The 25,634-nt window shown below is 40.9% G+C and overlaps 1 long non-coding RNA gene across 2 annotated transcripts in view; it reads right to left on the minus strand.

Annotated features, from left to right (window-relative positions):
- Positions 1 to 304: 304 nt before the first annotated feature.
- Positions 305 to 25,634, minus strand: part of LOC148188670 (uncharacterized) — a 46,274-nt gene continuing 20,944 nt past the window's right edge. For both annotated transcript variants that reach the window (XR_015777329.1, XR_015777330.1), the window contains exon 4: positions 305 to 713. This is a non-coding gene — a long non-coding RNA (uncharacterized LOC148188670). The remainder of the gene's footprint in view (positions 714 to 25,634) is intronic.

The raw sequence follows: 25,634 nt of genomic DNA on the forward strand, positions 1-25,634 counted from the left end.
TTTTTTATTATTTTTAAGGTTTACAGTTTTACTCTTTTATTTCTTCAAAAACTTTCGATGATTTCAAAAGAAAACATGCATTCCAAACTTGTGGGCCAGTGGGATTTCTTAAAAATCCCCAAATTACAAGATTCATCACAGCACACATTTACAACGGTCCTTGATCACATCATGTATCATTATGCAGGTTTGGGGTATATTTAGTTTTCCAAAACTTTTTCAGGCCTGGAAATTGCTATTTGCAAAACCCATGAATTTTCCAGGTTTTTCATAACTGTACAAACCCTGCACAGGTTGTGTCTGTCTATGAGACTGCCACCTACACCACAATAAAAGCTTACAGCCAAAAAACTTGACCAGTCATTCAACACTAAGAAGCAATAATCTGAATAAAGAAATTAGTACAAATAAAAAACGTTCTTCTAGTCAGTGGGAATCGAAAAGAAAAACAAAAAGTGCCCAGCAGTGTTAGCCATTCCACTGCAGCAGGTAAATTAGTTTTTTATGGAAATATGCCCGGTGTTTAGGAGGGTTCTGTAAGCAGATTAAGAGGTGCACTTAGCTGTACATGGGTAGCGAGAGTGTGGATGTGGGTGGCACAGTGGGATGTAAGGGGTGTGGAGAACTTACTGGCATCAGGCACCAGCCTCCCCGGGCAACATATTCTCTTCCACATTAACCCCCTGCTGTGAGACGCTCTGCAGATGCTGAGCCTATAATTAATGAAGGGTGAGAGAGAGAGGAGAAAAGGGGAGCATGAGAGAGAGCTGGAGGGGCAGTAGGACAGGTTGAGGATGAGTCAGGAGTGTCCGAATAATAATTATTTAAAGTGATTTATTACATATCACAGCTCCAAATACTTCACATATTCAGTTAAATCTGGAGTAGACATTTTAATTTTGGTGTCTTTCAGCAAAAATCATAGAGATGTACCCGAGAGAATTATGCCAGTCAAGTCAGATTTGGCTGTTCAATGCTAATATTCGACGATTTGTCTTGTTTTCCATAAAAAAGTTTTTAAAGGAAATTTAGTGTGACAGCAGCATCCACATAATATGGTAAACAAGTTAACAGTGCTAACATCAAATCATCAATGTGCAACAACATTTTTTGCTGACACCTGATATCATACAAAAGCAGAGACTGTGTCGTATTAAGTTGCTGTGAGCTGTAAATTCACCATCTCTAAGCAGAGGGTCTCTTCTCTCCTCCTCTGTGCCACTGCCTGTATGTCCACAACTCTCTGTATCAAAGAGTAGTGTGAAAGTCAAGAGCACTCACTCTGCAGCAAAATCTGGGGACCAAAACGTCCCGAGATGTACACCCACTGCACAGAAAAAAATTACTGTTCAACTTGAAGCAATCTCAGTCGACTGAGGGTCTATGTCTGATGGTTTGACTTTCCAATTTCCCAGGGAGCAGCCCTAAAAAAATCCCATAATAAACTTTCAGAATATTATTCAAGAGAACACTAGACCTCTGCGCCTCCTCTTGGCTGTTTTCAGGCTTTAGAAAATCTAGCCCATGATGGGAGACTTTGGCCAATCACAGATTGTTTCAGAGACTGGCTGTTCTGCAGATACAGATGCCGGTGCACCTTGCTTTTGTGAAAGCCTGATTCAGTGGTGGAGAATCCTGCAAAAGTTGCTATTCAGCATTGGCGACAACTGCTTACACTGCAAAGCAACCCATAAAAGAAAGACAGACTTATCAAAAAGAGTCTGAAAATAAATAAATAACAAAACACATGTCGATATCGGTGAAGTATTTCAGAGATGGACAGAATATGGCATCAATAGTTTAGTCTTCTGCTAAATGGAGCAAAAAGCTCATGGCTGCAACTTTAAGTTGAAGTCAATGAATGGCTTAGTACCTGAGTCTTGTCTTATTTGTGGTTTGATGAACAGAGAGAGAGAAAGACTGGGGCCAGTTCAGAACCATATTCTAGGAAATATCCTATATGCAAGGACTCTGTGGAGCTGCACCAGAATCACTGGGCCTTAATCTTGCAGAGACACACTGCTTAGCAACTTTTATCTCATACATAAAGGGCAGTTTGAGATTATCAGATGGCAACAACATTGTCCCACAGTGTTTATCTGATGGTTTCCAAAATAAAAGTGACTGATTCAAAGAGAAACTGCAAATCAGACAAGAAAATCAAACCCATTTGATGTCCGCAGAAAAACATGGATTGAGAGCATGAAAGCAAATGAAGTTTTTAAAACGTAGATAAAATGGCAATGAAGCAAATGTTCGAGCAGCATTTTCTGCAAAAGCTGTCATCTCCAAGGGCAGAAAGGGCTCACGAGCCACGATAATAACGGGCTAGAGGACGATGAAGTTTTAAAGTACCAACTAGGTTTTAGAAGAGCCCCGCTTTCATAAAATCAATGTAGCCTGAGGATGAGAGAGGAAATGGGTACCGAGCGTTGCAATGTCTTGATTGCTGTCTGGAGTGGAGCACACTCTGCTGATCAATACTGATTTATAAAAAAACAAGGAGCAGTCAAATGCATTTCATGGCTTTTCCAGGATGAAAACATGACAGACACACGCAAAGACTTCATCAATTAACAAAATTCATGTGCACCTTTTATGTGTTTAGCTGTATCACTTACGTCATTTTCTTTGACATTTACCACTAAGAATTTACTTCAAAAAAGGGATACTCAACTTGCTTTGCTTGAGGGGCAACTTTTGCAAAATGTCAGGGGGTCAGGAGCCAGTTGCAGCAGCCCCACATGTTTTGAGGGTTTTAAGACGTTTCTAAGATTTTAGGACGTTTCTTGGATTTTAAGACCCTGTCTTGGATTTTAGTTTATTTTGAAATTTTTAGGAAGTCTCTAGCATTTCAGGACATTTCTAGGATTTTAGGACATTAGGTGCTTAGCTAGGACCTCTGTCAGGGGGCGCGGGGGATCCTTCACTGGCACTTTTTTAAATAAACAATCTCTATTTTGATGTTTTATGCACTCTGGCACATTAAGTATACTAAAAATAAGGGAATTCTCAGTGTTATTCACTTTATTTTTATTGTGAATTATAGAATGGTCGGGGGCCGCCTGGCACCCTATCAGGGGCCAGATTTGGCCTGCAGGCCGTAAGTTGAGTGTCACTGCTCTACACATATCTTTACTGATCTGCCACCAGCCTGTGCTATGGTATTGAACTCTTCAGATGGATGAGCGCTTTTTTCCAGATGATCACCTGTCACTGCATAGTTCAGTGTGACACTAACAGGTGGGCTGAGGAAGGTACAGCCTAGCGCCACAAGAGCGTTGTGCCGATGGTGTCCCAAGAGACGGCAGGTGTCGGAAATGCAACATGTTAAATATCCTTCATACCGCATATATGAGGCAAGGTCAAAAGGACTAAAAAACATCATTATTCACAGCTTAAGTTGCAGGGGCATGCTATCAAAGAGCAATGAGTTGAGTGCAGCCATGTGAAAAGTAAGGACTTGATGGTTTTTCATCTTTACCTCCCCATTTTCCAGCGCCAATGAGGAATTCATGCCCCGTGAGCAATTGAACATATCTATACAAATGTGAAGAGACAGATTTGCTATGCACTACCAGCAAGGTTATGTAAAAAAACAGAGGGTGGGCAATGCAGACACAATTTGTCACTGATGTGCCACATTTCCGAGCAAACTACATTTCAAGTCAAGATAATGAAGAAGCCCCCACCCCCTTGAAAATATACACTTGCAACCACACACACACACACACACACACACACACACACACACACACACACACACACACACACACTTTGTCTAATACAGTACATCAACTCTCCCCGAGCTGTCATGAATGTAGACAGCCAGGCAGTGGCATCTATTCACAATCAATTCAAAATGGTCCCTGCCACTTTTATTGAATTTCACATCAACAGAAGGGACAATTAAGATGATGAGTTTTGGTGGGCGGACAGTTGAAGAAAACCGTGCCCACCAGGCAAACTGCCCCTCCATAGTTTGCACTGGCTGGTGGAAAGCACTGTGTGGGATTGCACATGTAGGTGGCATATACAGTAGAGATGCTAATGTTGTTGCCTCACACTGGAACAGTGAGTAGGCAGCTGGATCAGGTGTTGTGTCAAACTCTGTAGTGATCATTGTGAAGGAGGCTAGTCCTGTTATAAAGAGATTCTTGTCCTTTGCCTTGTAGGCAATATTTCAGTGAGTGTGTGCATACCAGGAGGTGTTGGCAGCATTAAAAACAGAAACAAACTGCAACAGTTCCAAGTTTGAAACCTAAAATAAAGTTGCACATAAAGAAAAAGATGTGACTTTGCCTCATCATTTTCAGACTTGAGTATTGTGTGCACAATTTACACAAACAATAACAAATTTACCGGCAATGATTCCCTCCCAGCCTGCCTCTATATGCTTTCTTCTACGCCTTGAAATGTTTTGTGGAAATCCATCAGAGGAAATAACGTTGTGCAAACATTTGCATAATAATGTGAAGGCATTGTGTGGTGCAACTAAAAAATATGCATCCAAAATGAGCAATAAAAAAAGGAATACATGCAAAGGAAATGAAAGCTGGGGAAAACTGGCAGTGTGGAAAAGAGACAGCTGTTAATATACAAAGGAAAGAAAAACAAAGTCAAAAGCCCAATCACATTTTCTTATATTGAGCCCAACCCTTGTTTTTGAGTGTCCCTTTGCCCCTTAGAACAAAGTTACAAGGGGCAGTAGTTAAATTCTTCCCTCATGAAATGCAACAATCCTCCAAGACCCTGATACCTTATCAATATTGTCATTCTAATAAAAGGTCTCAAAGTAAACATTTGCAACTATGACAATAGCAGCATTATCACAATAACATCTGCCAGTTCTTTGATGGACACAGAAACCTTTGGACGCTCTCGATTTGTTGACGTTAAGTTTCACACCATCAATCAATGAAACAAGTCATTGATTAAAAAATGTGTGCTTCATAACCAGGCCAGTAGCAGTGCTCTCTAGGCTAGACTAACATTAGCAACCTGTGCTCCCACCCTGCCAGTCTGCACTGATATTAGAGGAGCGTTAGCGTAAGAGTACCAACTCCGCTGTTGGATTTTAGTTAAATTCTGCACATCAAATGCCATCAAAAGGTTGTTACGTCAGATAGAAATATGTCAAAATGTGTGTCTATCATCCACCAATAGCAATAGCAATGTAATGTTAGCTTGCTATCTATTTCTGAGACATTAGTATAATACTAGTGTTTCTTTGTTACACTTGTTTTAAAGAAAAAAAAGACCATAATTAAACATTAAACTAATATAATAAGTTAAATTCTTTATTAACAAATAACATGCATTTGCTGGGATTTTTGTCGTTAATGAAGCCATCGTGCCAATGATTTTTCACAACACTAGGTTATGACAAACCTCTGTTTGGACAGCCATGTTGCCCTAACACTTCGCGCTACCCCTCAATCTCATAACGGCAAATGACGCATCTCCAACTGTGCAAAATGAAGCCAAATTATCCCGCATACAGCTGCTGCCATCTTGTGCTGCTGACGTCATTTGGAGTCTGCGCAGTAGCAGTTTCAGCGGTATCAAGTTCCCACCCACAAACCCATGCGACCAATCGCAAACAGCACCATTAACTGTGAGTACACAGACTTGCACGCATAAGAACTTCCTTTATCGTCATCGTTATCTCAACCCTCAAACTGATTTTTAAATGTCCCTATCAAATTAACTATATGAAAAAAACATATTTGGAAAAATGTATTTGACATGTGTTTTGAGTTTTTAGTGTGGCTCTTGTCATCCACCAACATACGGGGTTGGGGTTTATGATCTATGCTGCAGCGAGCCACCAATCGGCATGTTCTGGCTTCATGTTCGAGGAGCTGATATGACGTATATCTTGACATACAATCTTTGCTCTTTCCAACAAGAATGTGGACACCCGATCCCTAAGATGTGAAAGTGCAAAACAGACAGCAAGGCCACAATGACAGGGTGTTTTGGGATTAAACCAAAGTCCTCTTTGACCATAGCTGTACATAAAAATAACTTAAATGCACAGTTTTTCAAGTGTATTACAAAAGTTTAAGCCCACAGTGTGCTACACTGACCTTTCAATAAAACAAAGCCATTATTGAACAACAGAAACATTCATCTACTGCAGATTGGCTGTTAAATTAGATCCGTGTCGAGGGCACTTCAATAGCAGCATAACAGTAATATCATGTTTCAATTGGTTGGTATGTCGACGACAGAAATAGAGGACACGGAGAGGCCACCAACAAAGGCAGTGACACAAACATAAAGTGCTAGCCTTGCTTTAATGGTATGCCCATGAATAGCCAGAGAAAATGGCAACCTAAAAGGGCAGTTAAGTGACTTCCCTCTCTGCGAGCCTGGGGCAGAGACACAAGGGCAGGACAGGGAAAAACAAAGAAAGTCCATGTCCTGAAACATGGATGTTTGTGTCCAGAGGACAACTCCTGGCCTCAGGGCCTTAATTTTACTCCATAAGGTGAAGTGACCTGGATGAGATCGGGTCAAATATGCTGAAAGGACACGCTGAGAAAGACAGTGGCGAAAAGAGCCTTTTTTTTCAATTTGAGCAAGAGGAACATCAGTCCCTCCACAATGGATACTATCTGATGGACTGGCCCAAAGGGAAACTTTTGTGTGTGTGTATATGAGTGTGTGATTGTTTCTTTATGTGTGTGTTGTTCATATATCAGTCTTTCGGGGCTTGCTGTCAGAGATGTGTGACAGAGCTTGAAATGACCCCCAAAAAGCAAAAGGCCATGTTGGACATGACAAACAGAGATAGGACTCAAAGAGGAACACTCTGTACCACAAAGATCTTGTCTCTGTGTCACATGGCAGTGATGCTGTTTGTGCCATGCATGTGCAGGACATGTATGTGCGTGGGTGTAAATAGATTCTAATTATTGTTGCATCCTCATCCTGCGCTCTGTGGTTGAGCAGCTGAGTGTGACAGACACAGCTGCGAGGGTGTCAGTGGGTGTCTTGGATTGGTGCGAGGCAGGAGGACGAGGCAGCTAAGGGGCTCTGCTTGACACAGCACTGGCCTGATGTCTCCCCCCTCTCTCTCCGTCTCTCCCTCTCGCTATCCAAGCCTCTAGCCTTTTCACCCCGCTCTGATTAATGAGTCTCGTCAGGTACCGTCCGTTGCCACTCACACCAATTAAGACATTAGGCCTTTCCGCATGGCTTCCTGCTCTTAAACAAACAGCAGGACTGCCGGGTCCATCCTCTCTCTCGCTCCCGGCAGGAGCAGAGTCTCTCGCCCAATCAGTGTCCCGCTGACCCAGCAGGAGCTAAGCCTGTCCTCATTGAGGAGGACAGACAGAGAGACCGTCCTGAACTGGGCCTGTTAGCCTCCTACAGTGGAACCCAGCGCAGAAAAATGGAGCAATCAAAGCAGAGTGTCAAACAATCCCTGTGTGACAGACAGCCCTCTGCAGAGATCTCTTCCTGCTCTCTGTGTGTCTGCCGGCAGGACGCCACTGCAGGACGACGACGAGTCTGAACCAAAGTCTTAATTGGATCGACCACTAACTGGCTTACCAGTGCAACACAAGGGAAAGCAAATTACTTGCTTGACTTGATTGGATGCTTTTAACCCTGATTCTCACCAGACCCTTGAAAGTTAATTGTCTCTGACCCTCCTCAGCCCAAGTCAAGAAACTCTCCAAACCTTGACAGAATACATTACGTCCCTCTGAAGTGGACAATAAAACATCTTCCTTCATGATGGAGTGTCTTGTATTTGTGTAATCAACGGTAATACCAAGGCTTCAGTGCAAACCTGGCCCCTGCTCTGCGACATGCCCTAATGAGATTAGCCATGGATATCAGCTAGTCACATTATTAAGCACAGGAGAGAGGGAGAGAGATGAGCTCTTAATGTGCAGTGATTCGTTCTGTGTGTCCAAGCGTGTTTCTGTGTGTCGAGGACCTGGGCCGCACGCCTACGGTCTTTATGTTTCCGTGCCTGTGGTGTTCGTAGCCATCGCGTCGCGTTAGAATGCCAGTCAATCAAGTGGCAGGGGCCCGTCTCTCATCAAGGTGCTGTGCATGATTGCCAATGCTTGGATGCGCAGAAATTTGCACCTCCCTGGAGAGAGTCCCCGCTGAGAGGGAAGGACTCATCTGTCACACAGACCACCGTACCAATCCGCAATGACAGATGTGCAGTCTGACTCAAACGGATGACAGCACAGTACAGGAGGCTAAACAGTAAATACATGTGGAGATGCTGACATGCAGCTGGCGTCAAGTGTTGGTCTACATGCATGGTGATAATAAACGTAACGGTAAATGGTACATAATGTGGAACACTGAAGTATGTAAATTAATTCTTTTCTACTTGCCCTTGTCTGTCAAAATACTGTTTTGAAATTATATAAATGCATTAAAGCTAGGCAATAAAACCATAATAATTATCTTAAGATATACTCAGTAAGGACATAATAAAAATATTCACTAAATCCTCCATATAAATAAACCACCCACCTGCCCGTAGAGGGGGGCAGTTATGCACCTTAAATGCCAGTTACCACCCACCATTGACAAGAAGAGGTAGGAGGAAAAGAAGCAGTAGAAGACGAAGAAGGCGATATCAGCCACCTTTCACCAGCCACTAATGCGTGCAGCACTATTATAAAGTGACAACAATGTCTGACAGACGCAAAAAGACATTTTTAGTATAACTGATTTCACTATAATGTTGCACCTATATTATATTCAGCACATAACTAAAGTTAGGAAGTTAACATGACTGACTAACCAGGTATTTTATAGAAAGATATGACATGTGACTAAAGGTAGGCGTAAATGAAACTTTTATACCTTTCCTGTATTTCTGCCGCAGTCACGTCAGATAGATTTTCATTGTTTCTTCACAACATTACCAAAGTCCGTCTTTTGTAAGAGTTCCAACACAATTCCATGGACAAAGTTTCAAAAATGTTTCATGTCTTTTTAAGGACCCTTAATAAATTATTTTTTCTTGCTCCTGTAAAACTTCAACACTTACTGACCACAGTAGAGATTTTCGTTTTGTCTATGTATTCTGTTTCCACTTTCAGCAAAAATACTTGCTAAATATATCAAACCGTCTGTACAAAGACTTTGACATACTGTTGACCAGATCGATATTTCTTGGTCTTTTTTTGTTTTATTTTTTGACATTAATTTTATTACTGTTTTGAATCTACCTCAGATTTGTGTAATTTTCTGCTGTTATGGCAAATGTTTGTCACATTCTGACAAAAAAAAAATAATAGTATAAAAATAATAACTGAGGCAAAAATCTGCCTTAGAAATAATGATTTGACTTATTGACATCAATGGACATGAAAAGTTTTTTTGTGATAACATTTTTAGCCGTATCGGGCAGCCCTAAAATGCATGCAGTATTTGCATTTTATTCAGACTAATCAAAGAGGGAAAGCTGATGTATTCTGTAAATTACAGCATAAGACAACCTTAAATCTCCAAAAGCAAAGTATGCTCGGTATTTCAGGTAGTTCACCGATCCCGTGTGTTTCAAACTTTACTTTCAAAGCTTGGATGTTTATGACACGTATGCACTGCAGCTTTCCACATAAAATTTTCACAAAATGTATTTGGTGCTAGGTATGTTTCCTGTCGGCAATCGCTTTCTTTTGTTAAACCCAGTCACATTTTCATCCATTTTGTTCCCCGGTGTTGCGCCACCAGGCTTTTGGAACTTTGTCAAGTCTTTTGACCTGTAACAGAATGAAAAGGCAGAAGGCTGCAGCACTCAGGAGCGGGGAAATTAGCAGAGAGAGGGAGAGAGCGAGAAAATGGAGGGAAGGATGGAGAGATGGAGGAAAGAAGAGAGGGGTGGGTGGGTGGGGGCGGTGTTTTCTATGTCACTGCGGTCCCATATTGTCCCCAGAAAATGTCACTCTGCCCTTGGGAGGCAGCGCTCCGAGGCGAGACTCATCTGTCTGACCGCATTTACCGAGATGTTCTGTGGCCACATCCAGAGGAGCCTGGGAGGCGTCCCACTGCACTTTGTCTGCCCACCAACACCCCTCGCACTGATTGTTTCCCACAAAACCTACAAGAGAGCTGATCTTTCAGCTGCACAGTAGTATTTATTTTGGAAAATTATCACACATTTTCATTCATACCCTGGAACCTTGAATGCACACTTATTGGGAAAGTCAAAGGCGCATTTTAAACCTAAACAGAAAAAACATATGATTAGGGTCTCTACCCTTTTAACATAATTTTACATAAAAATTTAAGACCAAACTTGTGACGGAAATGATCACTCAAAGTGAAAATATACTCTTTCAAACACATTGATGCAAGTTAAAAATGAACAGGAATGTAAATAAAACTGATGATACTCTCTGTGCTTGAGCACAAAGTCTTAAAATCACAAGCAGGCTGGCTAACAATGCAGATACAAAGCAGACTGATGGTGTAATCTAAATGCATAAAGCAGGCAAAAATAGGGGCACTGTGCGCATGAAAGGATTAATGAATTGGACTACTGGGCACAGGCCCTGGGGCCAAAAGGGTCAGGCACCCCCCTGGCTCTTACTTGAAAAATGTCACTCAAATTAACATGTGCTGACCAGCAGGAGACCCAAACAGACTATAAAGGGACTGCAAAGAAACACAACATAACTACAAAAAGGGGCAAAACAACTGCAAAGAGACACAAAACGACCAAAAAAAGATGCATTAAAACTACAAAGAGAGCAAAACAACAACAAAAACAGGCTAAACAAGGCAATCAAGTCTGTTTCTTGCTCCTATGAAGGGGAGGTTTTGGGACCTTTTTCATATCTCTGTCAAGGGGCCCACGACTGTGCCCCTACAGGTCAGGGTTTACCACACACTGATGGATTCGTGGCAGCCTACCACAATACAAATATCTGCTGCCACATATTGAGTTTATATTTCTGAAGCTGGATTGTTCATTAGGAGCACTATTGGAATTTATATCCATTGAGTTATACATTGCACCATACCCCCGCAGCGCAGAGAGTACTCTAAGCACAGACGGAGCAGCAGAACGTGACGTCCAGTGACAGGAAAACTTGGGGTATAAAAGTGTGCAATCGCCCGCCTCTGCAGCAGCTGCTCCTCTAATGCATCGATCTGATCACCTCGGATCAGATCGACAGATCAATTATCCACCCCACGACTCAAACTCCATAAAGTCCTGCAGAGGAAAATATCACTCAAGACTGAAGAAGCACACAAAAGATTTTAACGCTGCAAAAACGTCTGAATTTAGAGAAGGATACAAACACAAGCCCATGGTTATCAGGTACCCTTTCATGTAAATTCTATTTCTGTGGAAAACATTGCATGTGTTATGTCAAAGTCTGTTCCCCTCTTTAACACTGTGTCCCTCACCTCATAATTATGTCTTCAGTAGCACTAGCACCACACGTTCTTGTGGTTACATGACTAAAAATCAATTAGGTCCCATCCAACCTGAATGTAAAACAGTTTCATACCTTTTAAGGTATGAAAAAAGAAAACTGTCAAAATGTAAACTTCATAAACTGTCATTTTCAGTTACTCATTTACAATAGTTATTTTTCAATTAACTATCACAACTGGTCCCATCAGTCTGCTGTAAGGTAGACAAGCAACACAACTGCATGCTTGCATTAAGTTAGCTCAAGTGTGCAACATTAACGGTCCATCTCACCAAATGTTTTGGAGAGGGGGGAGAGTTTTACTTGACTTTGGAGCAAACAAACACACAGACTGTGCATACATTTCACTGCTTTTCTTACTAACAGAAATGCTGAGTGTTTCCTTATTGCTGTCTTATTCTATTGAGCTGACGATAAAATGTAAAAGAAGATAAGCTGCTTGATTCCAGCTCAATAAGAGTCAACCTAAAAAGTTATAATGGTAAATAGAGCTGTATTTCATTTTAACAAAGACAATGAACATGAAAATATACAGCTGCTAATAATCCCAGGGGGATGAATCCTCCACATAAGCAATGTCAATTTCTGCAACACAAGCTTTTGATATGAACATTAAAACAGACATCAACTCCCATTCTCTTGCATGGGGCTTCCTATAAAGGCTTGTGTTCATAAATTAGTACATGAATACATAAATGTGAGTAATCCTCTAATCTAGTACATTTTTGTCATGCCGAAAGGCAAGCTGCATTCACTGCAAAGGATTAAAGCAGCTCATTAAAGAGAGGCATCCATGATTGAAATAGGCCAAGAGCCCTTTTCTCTGAACCGAACAGAAGACAAAGGAGCTCAAGGAAATGAATGGTTTATCAGGTCTGGGCAGAACCCTCGCCTTGTCTACCATAAGCCCCGGACACGACATCGGCTGCATCGACTCGGCTGAGCACCAAGATTAAATAGCTTATTGACTGCGACAGGACAGAGGCATCAAAAATGTAGACTTGTAGAGGGAGTCACCTTCAGATGTCATCCAACCAGCAGAATGTTTGAGAAACACACACACAAGGATGCAAGTTTTTGTGCCAACATTTGATTTTATTTCAAAGTTCAAACAGAGATGCCACAAGTCTCATCATACACATAGATTTGTCATCTTCCTCAATATTTACCTCGAGGTGAATCCGGCCTTCAGAAAGCAAAAGAGACAGTATTTAAAGTGTCAGTCTACAGCATAACATATAGACGCTGCATTAAACTTGAGGAACGACACTTTACTTAATGTTGAAATGCCACCTCTTCCCTTCTTTCCCTCTCTGAAAGATTTATAAAGGCCAGCGAGTGACTTTGTCACCTCTGAGATCACGTGGACTTAGCTGGGAATGCGATGTGGGAATAGTGGCTTGTCTTTGCAACAAATGATCACCCAAATCACTGACATTAGCTCTCAACTATAACTTTCCCCTTCGTTGGGAAGGGGGGGGGCTTTAATAATTTATTAAGGACTCAAGGGCAATGAAAGAATGAATTTTTCAAATGCAGTTTATCTGGCACTTGCAGCTGGGGGCCTCTTGAAGGTGTATTTTGCAGCTTGTCAATATGCTTTGCCCGTATAGGCTGTGACATTAAACTAAATAGGTTATTGACTGGCAGGTGAGTTGGCAATGAGGCTGCTGGAATGCACACTCACTAGCTCACTGACCCAACCTGCTATGGATCAGTGGTCCATAAATCTGAGCATAATAGATCCAGATCTTTGCCTTCTGTTTCCCTCTGCATCCTTTATTTGTTTTTAATTTGTACTGATGGTAATCCCAGGGCCCCGTGCAGATATACAGAAGCAATAACAGTGCAAATGTCACTGGGTCTCCGAGGGTGTTTGTCATCTGCTCACTGTGTGCACATCTTTTCAGAGTGGGCATGTAAGTGGACAACACCTAAGCTAGTAACGCACTGGTTGATTGTTTGCTCACATTGCCGGGTTACACAACAGCTTGTAAAATCACTCACACAGTCTAATGTACACAAGGACTCATAACTGGAAACAAGGTGGACATTTACATTGGGCCAAACTGTCCAAAGGTGTCCAAAAGGCCAAAAGATTGGTCATATCTCATCCAGAACTGCATGTGCTACGATCAACTCTGAAGCTTTAACCAAAAGACAAGTTTAAGGTAAATAAATTATTGCGAGAAATTGTTAGGGCTGGGCAACTAAAACACTAAGGCGAGGAAAGATTGCCTTCTTATTACATTTATTGTTTGTGACCATCTACCTGATCTCCACACCCTGAATATTCGCCTCACGAAATATAGGGCACACTACTTCTTGTGTTGTAGTGTGTGCTGCCATTGCCTATAGGGATAGTACTGAGCTTAGATATACCAATTTCTCACCAAAATTAACAAGCATATGCAGGTTTTTCACAAGTGGAAAACACGCCAAAAATAGGAACTCCTTGCCACTGCCAGTCAACAAGAAGACAAGTGTCACTGTGTCTCTCTGCTCAGCTGCCTGTTCCACCAGTAGAGACCGGAAACTGAGCTCTGGTGGTGCCTGCTGTGCACTACATACAATGCGTGTAATAGAAAGAGGAGTGCATTTGTGAAGGTATTGAAAAACATACCTTCTGAATTTTTAAATACCATGGTATATCAAAACTGTGATACCGCCAAAGCCTATCAAACACAATCACTTTCAAATGATTTGAAAAAACTGAACAGCTTCAGAAATTTGTGTTTTTGATAAACTCTAGTGGTTTAACCTCTCACCTTACTGCAATGATGCAGAAGTGCTTTGGAGGATGTGTCACTTCTCAATGACATCACCGCTGGTTTACAGGTGCAACGGAGTACACTTTGACAACACTCGGCATGCGTTGCCAAGCCCAGATTTGAAACAGACAGTTACATTGTTAGAGTGACTTAAGACCTTGGCTGAAAAGCAGAATTTCACTGCCCACTCTGGTTGAAAGTTTACAGGCAATGTTTTGTTACCTCTGCCAAGAAGGTTATGTTTTCAATTTGGTTGTTTGTTTGTCAGCAGGATTACTGAAAAACTACTGGCCTAGTTTTAATGAAACTTGGTGGAAGGTTGTAGCATGGGCCAAGGAAGAACCCATTTATTCTTGGAGTGGATCCGAATCCCGGGTTGAATACACAATTTATTTTTCACTTTCATTAACATTGTGAGATAGGGCATTTGGCCTTGGTGGAAGTCTATGCTCTCCAAGTGCCATTCTAGCTTATGTTAAGTGTTATATTGGTGAAATAAATGTATATAAATTGTATTTTTCAAAAATGTATGTATCCAAAAACATAATTTCTCAAAAGGCTAGTTTTTATTTAGTTTGATTCTACAGGTAATAGCCTCACATACGCTATATGCTCCCTGCATAAACAGATAATGCAGTCACTCCAGGGCTGGTGCAGATTAAACATTTTTTTTATATCCCCTTTCAGGGTTTTTACGGCTCTATCTCTACATTTACACCTGCAGAAGATACATCCAAAGCGTAGGTGTTAAAATAAACAGCGCATCTTCATATCCTCAATACTTATGCACCCCTGTGGATAGGGCTAACATCATAAGGCCATTCCTATGGAAATGCAGGACTGTTAGAGAGACAGAATAGTGAGAAGAGAAACACAATTACTATGAGCAGCCATTTCCCCCATTCTGCCGACCAATCTTGGCAGTGCTGCGTTTGATCGATGCAAGGCCACCTGCCACGCCGTGAGGTGTGCTTAGACGCCGGAACATGTTGCCAGCCAGATGTAATTTGCTTAATGTTGTGTAGATATTGCCACTATAATGACAGAATATCATGTTGCAGGTTTCCTGTAATGCTACAGAGGAGTGGGGGGAGAAGATGCCAGGATAGTAAAGTGGAATGGTAAAAAGTGGAATGTCCAGTTGGGAAAAATACAAGGATGCTGCAATAAATCAAGACTGGAGGCTAAAACTGTAACAGCGTGGCTCATTGCACAAAAATAAAAGCAGTGTGTGTAAAAACACTGCTTCTCCACCACATTGACCACGCAGCTGGGACCCCAGTTAAGCCAGTCCAGATGAGGAATGACATCACAGCTTACTGGTGACACCAGCTGCTGCATGGTGGAAAATGTGGGGTTGGAAGTTTGCATGGGAGATACACAAAATGACCCATAAACAACAGTCACTCAATTGTTTTTACTTTAAATTTAATTCTGAAAAGATATCACTGGCTATTGATACATGCACACAAATATTTCCTTATTATTCCGAATATGATAATATTCTGAATTTGATGTGGCTCATATAAACAGCTTATTCCGATTTAATATTCTGAATTCGGCCTTTTTTCAAATTAGCATTTCTTGATTAAGACATGTGGGCTATGCCAGCATTATTCAGGTTTTAGGAGCATTATTTGGGCATATATACTGTCAATTCTTAATATGAGTCTCAACTGGGGTTTTTACTGCAGTCTGCACCACATGGCTTATTATCCGTTTACGGTCGGCTCTATCTGTTGTCATGGATACCTTGTACACAAACTAACTCTCCAACAGTTTCTTAAGTTATGGGGTAGAGATGCTTGCAAAAGAAAATCGTACATTTCTGGTCAGAAGGAGAAACACTCCTAATTTAAAACTTAATGAAAGACTTGGATATCAACTGTTTTTTGGATATGCGCAAATACCACAGCACTGACCTTTTCAGGAGGGTAACGGAAGGAGAGAGAGAGTCCAACAGGTCTGCCACAGGTAGGAAACTGTGAAAATATCCTATTTTGATGCAAAGAAGCAAAATTACAACCAGCTCCAGCTGTTCTACTTGTCCATATTTTGATATGATAAGCAGCATGTGAGGGCAACTTAATCAGAGCTCACGGCTGCAAGCAAACGGTAGTGTCAGTGGGATATACATTATCATTAGTCTTGTAAACAGCCTAGTAGGAATTTTGTCTTTTTCAGAATAAAGGCAAAAAATGATTGTCTTGTGCATGTAAACGTACTCAATGTAAGTTCTCAGCTTTTTTTGTGTCCATTTCTAATTCTGTCCTCAGCCTTTTCTGAACAAACAAAGCACTGTGGCTCAGAGAATCCAGAGCAAATGGGTTTCCAAACATGGTAATGTATCTCCTCTTTTTCACTGCCTTTTTTGTATTTACTTTTAATTTGTATCGATCTTTCGCCTGCACCTCAATTTTGCTGATGTCAGAAAGGTGAGGGAGCATTACAATATACAATACTTTTTCTCCACTCTTATCGTGGAGGAAATGAAAAGCAAATGGCACCTTTGTCCAGGACGTGAGATCGTCCAGGCGGAAGGGCTTTGAAGCGCGGGGTGAAATTGAAAAGGTTGCAGGTTCACATCCCTGGACAATGACAGCCCCTCTGCCTCCACTCCTGCAGCTCACAGGAGATTAGAAGAGCGAGAGAGATAAGGAGCGGCATTGGCTAAATGTTTTTTTTTTTTTCTGGGCTGGACAGATCGAAAAAGCTGAAGTGCTCCAGTTAGCCAGAAGACAGACAGAGACAGACTGGCAGAGCGAGGACACAAAGTAAATCATTCAGAACTGACCTTGACTTGATTGTTGTGCGTAAACTGGTCTGCTGGTTCAAAGATAAAAAAGCAGAGTACACAAGATCAATAATAAAACAGAACAGCAAAGAGTAGATTTAGAAATCATATATATATATTAAAAGATGTGAGAGAGGAGATGTCTGAGGTAGGGATATCATCTTCACTCTGAGCCAACTGCTCAAGTTTTAACTGTACTTTAATGCATTTCTCATGCATAGTGTACATAAAACTGGAATGAAAAAATGGTAGCTGGAGGAGCCAGGTATCAAACTGTCAATCTTCTAATTTGTGGACAACCCACTCAACCTCCTGAACTAAAGGCAACTCTGGAATTTGACATTAGGGTTGGGTACCAAACTCTGTGCTTTTTAATGTTTCCGAATAGGGATGGGGCTCAAACACTGTTCTACTGAAGACCGAGTTTTGCTTTTTTCAAAAACCAAAAATCAAAAACGTTTGAGCTTATTGATACTGCTACCAAGTCCCGTGGGTCCTATAATGCAAAATTACATCTCAAGTCGAGTCATGTCATTTAAATAGAATCACTGGTCTGCATACATCGATTGTACATCAAATTAAACCTAAATGCAGTACATTTGACTGTCTTCGAGGTAAGAAAAACTTTGTCAGCTGTTGCTGCAAAGCCAGAACTGTCGTCATCATCATCCACTCAACGCAAAAGTGGTAGCACACCAAAACTTTGTAGCAAGTCCCATCAGATAAAAATAGTACTCCAATGTTGAACTCCAAGTTGAAATCGACAGGATAAGAGCTAGTTAGCTGGTTGGCAACGTCAAGTTTAGAAAAGAGGCGACTTAAAAAAAGAAGAGGAGCAGAATCGTTTTTTATGTACTTTGTCACCCCTGCAGCTTGTTCAAATATTATTACAAATTAATTACCAGAAGAAGGCACTGTTATTACTGGTACAAAATTCCAGGTACCAGAATCAGTTCAGGTATCAGTTCAAATGTGAACGGTACCAAACCCTGCTGAACACAAACATACAAATGCATATAAATTCTCCTGAGCTGTGCAACTTCTTTGTGCTTTTCATGACCCACATAAAATATGATAATGCATGCAGTCAGCCTGCAAAATAGGTGAGGCTTTAGGAAAATGATGAAGGACCACAGAGCAGCGAAGGCCACCACGCACACTGCTACTTAGCAGACGTCCTGCTGCTCCCCTGAGATATGCACTGTCCTCCTCACTCACTCTGCGGGCCACTCAGCCTCCAAATTAAAAACTAAATGAGCCGCTATCATTGTTGCATCTGTAATGCAGCATAGATTCAGTGTGTCCTCATGATTTAGCCTCAATTGTTTGTCTTTCCACATCTGAGTGGCTTTTGACAGAAATAGCGCTCAATTTATGTAGACTTTTCTACAATAAACGGTAGTTTATTCTTAAAATATTTTGAGTTATTCAAATTGAAGCTGCTTACTGTGCACATACTGTAAACTTCATCTTTCCAAGGCTACAGGCTTATGCCACGCCATTACCATATTCCCTACCAGACACAGCTTCAACACAGATCTCATCATTCTACTATCCAGACATACACTTCATTCTATAGCAGGATGAAAAATGTCCACACATATTTCATCTCAGAGGCAACCAGTCAATTTCACTAAGGGCTCAGAGAGAGACAGAGAGAGAGAGACAGAGAGAGAGAGACAGAGAGAGAGAGAGACAGGTATGAGCCGCACAAAGGGAGAGAAGCTATAATAAACATGCCTGCATTTTTATTTGCCTTGAAAGAGAATTATTAAAGTCCAGCTTTTGGCGAGAGTGTGGTCCGTCCATCGGTCTGTCAGGCCTGTGTTCTCTTTTCTCCCGCGTCCCCTGTGGGTTTGGACCCACCTGATGTTTGAATTAGCCAGTTTAAATGACAGGGCCGCCTCAGAGAGACGCCCACAGGTCCTGCTCTCCCAGGGTTTCAAAGGCCCGGCGACCCGGTTGCTGTCGGCTGTCAGGGAGGAGATGGAAACGTGTGGCGGCGAGATAACCTGTACAGGACAGAGCCCAGAGTCGTGTGCCTCTTTGACAGGCTTATTAACGGGAAACCGCCAAGGAAAAAGCCCCTATCGGCAGAGGGATCAGGGGAGAAGAAACCTTCCCTTATCACCAGGACACCAGGGATTAAAGCCTGGCCTGCTCTGATAAATTAATTATTCTCTCTTATCTGTCGTGTTTAAAGACTGTCAGACAAACCCACCTAGAGCCACAGCGCTGGACAACCTCTGCTATGATGAGAGAGAAAGGAGCATGAGGCAATCAGACTATGCTATATATGCATGTCTAGTGCTGTCTGGATGCTCCTTTGTCCAGGCTGACAGCTAAATGAAACAAAAGACAAGGAAAGGTTTTCAAGTAAACAACATAATGTTTTGTAAGACTTTCGAATGGAAAAGTTCTGAGAAATTAAAACTGTCGCATTAAAAATTTTTATGTTTCCCTAATTTATCTTGATAGTCTGTGAAAAAAACTGGTATTAAAATGCAGTGCTCTCTTTGTGTGGTTCATATGCACCCTCCTCTCTGAAAATGTGTTTGAAGATATTGAGGATCAGGCCCAAAATGGCCATCAGGAGCAAAAGGAGAACCCCCAGTGTTAAATGTAAGATGAAATGGGTAAATCAAAGCACACGCATCAACATAACGTTAAGTGTGTGTATGGAGTGAGTGTAAACCAGCAGTCTGAGAAAAAATTTGGACAGGTCATAGAGAGAATAAGAGAAAGAGAAACGTTGGAGCGTCAGGGGGGAGGGCATTAAAAAGCATTAAATCCCTGGAGGAAAGCACAGCTAAATGTTGCAAGATTACAGACATGTTCACAAGCAAGGGACATGGCTTGTGTTACAAAAAAATATATGTTAGAAGGGCAGCCCTCAGCATGTCCGAATATCACGAGTAGATGGCAGATGAGGTTAGTTATACACAGATTACGTAGGTGTGAGGCTATCAAAATCAATGTGTATCATTGAGTTTTTGTAGATTCTGATACACAAATATAAGTGTGAATTTCTGATTTTTTTTCCTTGCTCTTAATCTTGATGTGATTTTAAATGTCTTTTTTGTGTGTATGTATAGGAGATCACTCCTTAATCTTAATTTAATACAACTTTGAATGTTGGTGATGTAGACTTATGAATTTTAATATATAGTATTTTGATATAAATATGGATTGTGATATTAAGAACCTTTATATAGTGTTTTCATCAATTAAGATTGTTTGATGTTTTATAAAATGGCCTTGAAATCACTGCTTATCTTTCCTATGTATTTTTATATGTATTTTGAATGTCATTTATTTAACTGTTGATTGTCAATAGTTTTACCACCCTGTGTGGCTCAGATGATTAACCACACCTACAACCACACAGCTCCTCAGCCTATTGGTGTGCATTATGTATAAATATAGGTGTGGTTCCACCTTTTCAAACATTTGACCTGACGAAGATCCAAGCAGGATCGAAACATTGTCTGAAATAAACTTGTGAGTAAGTGTGCAGATGTTACCTTTTTTCCTCATAATATCACAACTATCCAAAGTTGAATCTATGTTTTTAAATCCAATAAATAGCATTTTCACTAAATCATGCTTTAGAGACACTTCCAAGTGGAAGGGCGCCAGGTTTTAGTGCTAATTTTCGTAGAGGCCAAAAAGTGAAGTCACAGCGTCACATGATGCCCTGTAATCCAAGACTCCTTTCCTTTGGCTTTTTGTGCATCTCAGCCCCCACAAAAGACTAACTTTACTGTCACAGTTTGATCCATTTAGTCTGATAACATTTGGAACGTCTAGAGGAGCCGCACGATATAATCATTTTAACTCTATTCCTCTCCAATTCAATCCAAATCCATTTATAAAGCACATTTTAAAACAACAACAGCTGACCAAAGTGCTGTACAATCAAAAAAAAGTAGCAAAATAGACCTTACAAACAACATATTAGTAGAAACACAAAGACTAGTTTTAAAGACAAAAGGGCAATAATATAGGAAAGCAACACTCATTGTAACGTAAAAGAGAATAAAATTGCAACTGAAAGAATGACTGAAAAAGCTGAGTCATTTATCTTGGGACATCATGGAGTAATTCGTCAAACTCAAGTAAGCGGAGCACCAAAAAAGAAAACGACTCTGACAACATAAGTTTCAGCTTCTCTTTATATATCCAACGACGGATCACAACGTAATTAAACTCTGAAAACCACAAACACTAGCGAGGAAAATGGTCAGTTTCACAGTATGCAACCAAGTGCTGAAATGCTAAAAAACTGCCTCTAATAAGTTAAAAACAATATTTTTCAGCATGTCTAAGGATTATTTCAGCACCTAATATCTACCACCAAAAAGTTATATTGACAATTTTGTCGCACTATCTCAGTGTCCTTTTCTCATTACCTTGCTTACCATGGAAAAATGATCCCACTGAATACTTTGCTATTTACAACTATTTGAAGATCAAAACCGGCCTTGCATAGCTTAGTTAGCGTCAACCTCTGCAGTTGGTCTGGTCATATTAGCACCTGTAACTTATTTGATAATAATCAAAGCATGCTGACTCGGCTTGATGAAAGTTACATCCTTGATGTAATATATACCTTGGTCTTACTGTAGTCTTAAAAACTTAGTTGTGGATTATCTTCCCTGTTGGTTGTGCATCCCACCACACAGCAGCTTTTAGGCATTTTTCTGTTGTTTGTGAGAAGACAGAAGTGATGAGGAGGCACCTACACGCAATATAAAGTCAATGGAGAGAGAATAATTGTTTTCCCCTCCGGTGTGGGCGGGTCTTAATTGCCCTTTTTCTCTATGTGGGTAGCAAGAGATATGTATGCACGGAAATACTGAAAATAAAGTACTTGTGTAATAGTTCCTGTCAGTTGGAAGTACCTCCACACACTGCCAGGGCTAAAAAAAGTCAGATGGTGTACTGTGTGCAGTCCTCAGTATACAGTTTCCACTCATTTTAACATCTCTAGGATAGTGTGGAGCTTTGCTGTTTGCTATGTTTACCCTTTAAAACCTGTATCAACATTACTTTCTTGTGAGGTCAAATGCCTTTCGCAAGTATTTAAACTTTTGAAACAGGATTTCTTTCAAGGGAAAAAAAAAGCTAACAGAAACTTGGCATGAAATGTCCTGTGAATTACAAAAAATATAGTGACCTAGAAGCTAAAAAAAAAAAAAAAAAGAAAGTTTTCTTAGAAAAATGACTAGAAAGAATATATAACAAATAAATAAATAAAATTATATATTCAAAATTAAACCACTGAAAAATATTATTATTATTATTACTATTCATGTATATTATCTTATTTTATATTAGCACTTTTCCTGGTAATTTCCTGTTTTTGTTTATTGAACTTTTCGCAAATTCTCTTGCTAATTTTCTGGTAACTCTCTGGTTACTGCCTTCTTGTCGTGGTTTTGAAAGAAATCCAGCCAATGTGCTCAGGCTTCAAAGGGTTGTAGCTAAGGTTAATGACATTGCTTAAAACCAAAAACTGAAGAATCAGTGACATTTTAAAAAAACACATCAACAGAAAACCATCAAAGAAAAGACATTATTCTCCATCCTCTAAAGGCATTTTACCTTAAAACAAGGAAGTCCTAAATGCAGAGACATGCGCTTCCTATGTCATAACCTGCCCTTTAATGCCCTTGAGGGAGCTGCTTGAAGTCTGTCAGCGGCGCTCACCTCCAGCCTGACTGGGGCAGAGAGGTAGCGGCGTACCTGGAGGGTGATTGACAGGCTGGGCGAGTCAGGGGCTTCACCAGCACCTCCGCAATAATAGCAAAATGTGAATGCTGGGAATATTAATGTCCTTCATATTTTATTAATTCTGAATCCGTGGGATATCAGCTTGGTGCTTTATGAAAAGAAAACATCAATCCTGCAGAGGTAATGAGCGCAGGAGCAATTTGGAGGTAAGGGAGGTGGACAGGGAGGAGGAGGGAGTGTGAACCCCTCTAGTTATGTACTAAGGGAGACGGAGAAAACTAATATTTGGCTGTCCACTGTTGGGTATCGTCCATTAAATGAGTGCGCCGCGGGGAAGAAACACTGCATACCAGCCATAGCTGAGGTGTCTCATCTAGCTAAATGTGACAGTTCTTGTGTGACACCCCGCCCCTCTGCATTTTTATACGCATGATTGCGAGACCGCGTGCATGTATGTGGATTTCTGCTTGTGTGTGCATGTCTGCCTTTCTGTGAGCGTGTGTGTTTTATGCCCTTGATTGAAGTGTGGGGGCTTTGTTCTTCTCAAAGCTTGTCACATATTTTAAAGCGTCAAATTGACACGACAGCACACCGACGGCATTAAGAGTGACACGTGGTTTCATAAAAGCATGCATATGGAACAGCGAGAAAAACGCCGTCAAGGTCAAGACAAATAAAAACAGGGATGCATGCAGGCTGTCGGAGAAGTCGCAGACATGTGCCGAGGCTTTTCACACCAGCTGGCTGAAAGATCCCGAAAGTCAAAGCACAGGTTTGATGAATTACAAAGGACTTGTCATTATTAGTTTGTATCTCACTGGACTGGAACATCACTTGAAAGCTGATCACTGGTGGGATGATTGTGCCCTGTGGAATAACGCTGTTGGTTCAAGGTAAACAATGAAGCATCTGTCTTCATGGCCACATTGTTTAAATAGAATTTTATAACTTCAAACCTTCCTGAACTTTCACCATGATATAAAGTATATAATGTCTAAGTGTGCAGCAGTAACAACCTCTGACCCTCACCCCCAACTTACTGTCAGCTTTTCAGACTAATTAATACACAAAAGAAACTACACAATGTTTAAAAAAAAGTAGTATTCTCACACCCATTTCTCTCATTAAACAGAGAAATACAACTGTACACCTTTTGAATTCAACTTTTTTTTAGAAGACTGATGAGGCTTAATTGGCTCCTGGGTGTCCCGCAGTAGCATAATCCTGTTTTATAACTGATCAGCACTGCCTAGTTTTACCGTTTGATCAGATTTCAGTCTGAAGTTTGAGAGAGAAGGGTGCGTGTGTGTCAAATGATCTGCTTCTATACTCTGTGTATGCTTGGTGGCATGGGTGGTGGTCAATACAAAAATGCAAAATAAAAGCCTGAACTTCAAGCAACAGCTAAGAGCCAGCAGAACTGCAATATGATGTAAATACGGGGAGTATCTAGACACTCGTCAGATGAAGGTAAGTTTAATATAGTTTATCTACACATACTACCCACATTTTTCTGGTTGAAAATTGGGGAAGTATCCCTTCAACTGTTCCTCTCCGGTGTTTTCACCAGCAGATGCATATAGTGTGAGCAGGTGGGTGTCTGTGTGTTATTGTTAAAGGCCCGGGCAATTGATGTGATTACGTTATATGAACAGATGGATGTAAGAATAATGACGACTGCCATTTACCGCCATTCACTGTCATTTTCTCATATTCAGGATTTTCAGAAAGCCGTGATTTTACATATGGTGTGCAGGCCCCCTAATTACATGATAGATGTTTAGTATTCTCCGGGGCTCTACATTGTTCTCAAATGGGTGCAAATAGACAGTTTAATAGTTTCTGGCTACAGCCTCAGTTGCCATTTCAAGAAGGCCATTATGTTTAATCATAAAACATCTGGAACATATCAGAATCTGCCTCTCTCGGCCATTAGAGGTCCGATCTCCCTGACTTCCTCCCCCATGTTTATTTGGATGGCTCTGAGCTGAATAGCAAAGCAAATACTCCAGCCTAATAAAAGTGATAAATGATTTCTCGGTGATTCAATGAAAGTTTCAGCTCTTTTTCCGCTGTAATAATAAATCATATTCTGAGATGATGCCAGTAGCCCATTCACAGTCCACATCAGTCAGCCGCTGTCCCTCACCAATGACATTTCATCCTCTTTCCTCCTCATAAAAACACCCCGCTTGTTATTGGTATTCTCCTTACATCTGAAATACCTCCACATGTGCAACATTTCAAAGAAAAAGAAGCTTTGCAGTCTATTAGCAGCTCTGACCCGTACCAGCTTTAAGCTTGTGTTATATTTCACACGCTAACTGACATGAGCACCTGAGGTTAACGGCAGCGTGGACACGGCACCAGAGCCTGGAAATAACGCTGCAGTGATGATGGCGCTCCTTAAAAGGTCACTGTGATACAGGGATTTAAGCCCTCGTCGTCTAACTGAAGATTGTGACAGCGGTGTGTGCAAAGGTGCTATCTGCCCCGTAGCGCTGTCATCATGTGACTCAAAGAAAGTTTCAGGAGCATCAGCGAGTTAAAAGGATTCAAACACACAGAATAGTTGCAATATCTGTCATTAGGCAAATGTGATAACTTCTTATTGAGAGTTGCTACGTCATCAAAACTCAAAACTAGTCTCACACAAATCATTTATTTTATTCTAGGCCATCGGTAATGGATTTCAATAGCAGTTTAAAAAGGTAGTGTGGATGATAACGAAGAATATTATCATTACTATAAAGTTAAGAGAATGTCTTGACAACTGAATCAACTCTCACCTAAAATCCTGTATTATTACCATTGAACACACCTTGGAGCCAGACCCTTATTTCTCCATAATATATTTATATGGAGGGAGTCATTTGGAGCCAGGGAATAGTTCAAATGGGC

This window comes from Plectropomus leopardus, chromosome 9, assembly GCF_026936395.1.
Source record: "Plectropomus leopardus strain MGB_pleo_1.0 chromosome 9, ASM2693639v1, whole genome shotgun sequence".
Classification (NCBI taxonomy): Eukaryota; Metazoa; Chordata; class Actinopteri; order Perciformes; family Serranidae; genus Plectropomus; species Plectropomus leopardus.